The sequence below is a fragment of the Lontra canadensis genome, unplaced genomic scaffold (genome assembly GCF_010015895.1).
Source record: "Lontra canadensis isolate GAN:19392208 unplaced genomic scaffold, GSC_riverotter_1.0 scaffold13, whole genome shotgun sequence".
Classification (NCBI taxonomy): domain Eukaryota; kingdom Metazoa; phylum Chordata; class Mammalia; order Carnivora; family Mustelidae; genus Lontra; species Lontra canadensis.
The window spans coordinates 8285322-8287002 of NW_022631007.1; the positions used below are offsets into that span (position 1 = coordinate 8285322).

Here is a 1681-nt window from a genome sequence, read left to right on the forward strand (position 1 = left end):
GTAAGATCTAGTTGATTTGGTTTGTTATCTCTGCATTTAGCTCAATAACTGGCACATAGTAAATGCTTACTCGGTATTCAATGAATCCACACAACTTGTTTTCTTCTCTCTTAGAGACTGGGCGATTCTGTGTATGTGCATGCAGTCAATCTACTTTTCCTCTCCAGGCAGGTGCTTCTTACCTCATTAGCTCTTTCAGATCTACAGGTCCACAGATTCGGGACTCCTGGCTGTAGAAGAACAGAGACATGTAACTGTGAGACCTTTATGATTCCAACTGCCAGCATCCGTAAAGGAAAACTCCCTGTGATACCACAGATACCCAACTACTCACTGACCCTCATCTCTTCAGAATTCCTCTTTTTGACCCAATAAAAAAGCAAAAAGCCCTTCCAGAAAGTACCCCATTAAAAAGTCTATTTGCTTAGCCAGGTGCCTGAGGCCTGCCCCTCTCTGTAAGGCAGATCAATAGCGCTGCTGGCCTTGCCTCTGGTTCCTGGCAGCTGCCTGCAGGGAGTCCCACCTGTGGGGAACAAAGTGTGACCAGGCAGGAGCTATCTGAGTTCAGCCTTGGATCTGACAGCAAATAGAAGGGCTGGAGTAGTAAAGGATGGGGCTGGGGTTGAAAATGGGCTTAGTGTGAACCCATACCCCAACCTGCTCACGTCGGAGGAGCTCTGAGCAAGAACCCTGGCTATATCAAATTGCACAAGATCCAGACAGCCCAGAACATCTCCAGGAGGATTGCCACATCACAGAAACTTATCTGTCTCACTGCTGACAACCTTGTCTTGAAATCTGCAGGATGAAAGTTTTACTAAGGGCAGTGACAGACTCATCAAGGATAAGAAATGAGCCTGGTGACCAGGAATTCCATTTCCAGAGAAAAAGTAGATCTTTTTCTCTCCCTGCTTTTTGAGGACCCTGCTTGGGGTGCAGCACATCTTATCCTACCCCCAATATCATGTGACAGTCCCTTCTGTATCTGTCATCCCACCCCTTCTTGGATGAACAAGGCTTGGCCAATTTCCCAGGCCAATTTCTTACTCCTCCCTGTGTTGGCCAGAGGTGTTGGGAAGTGTGATTTCTGAGTGATTCCCTGTAGTATTGGTTCCTCCTTCCAGGTTGGGAGGCAATAGACACCATCCCAGGAATTCTCAATAAATTTTTATTAATATGCTGAAAAAAAAAGTCTATTTTCAGTGAACCTGGCTGGGCTTTGCAGAGAATCCATAATGCAGTTCCAGGATTCCTCCCCTGGTCAGGTAAATACCACTGGCCAGTGCTGTCACATGTCTCACATCTGAAGATTGGAGGCTTGCCTAAAAAGGAAGACAGGCTGCCCTATGCTCAGGGCCTCTCAAACTTCTGCATTTCCCAGTGCATCCTATATGGGGCTTAGCTGCCTCATCAGAGAAATTCATGAACAGACTTTCAGAGGGTGAACTTCTCATGAACCTCCCTCCAGGACAAATGAGAATGAGAACATTTCTATAGCAGAGTGGCATTGGGGCAGACACATCTTTATCCAGATGTTAAATTTTCACTGGAAATACTTGATTTATATTTAGATTTCATAAAATTTCCAGTTGAAAAATTTACACTCACATATCTACGTTGTTCCAGCCATAATTGAAAGTTTCCCAATAACTAAATTGGATACCAAATAATCATTTTCCTT

General features: G+C 44.8%; 1 non-coding gene across 1 annotated transcript; it reads left to right on the forward strand.

The window, feature by feature from the left end:
• Window positions 1-303: 303 nt before the first annotated feature.
• LOC116868007 lies at window positions 304-582 on the forward strand. Its single transcript, XR_004382727.1, has one exon. It is a non-coding gene; the product is annotated as a small nucleolar RNA U89 (small nucleolar RNA).
• Window positions 583-1681: the final 1099 nt, after the last annotated feature.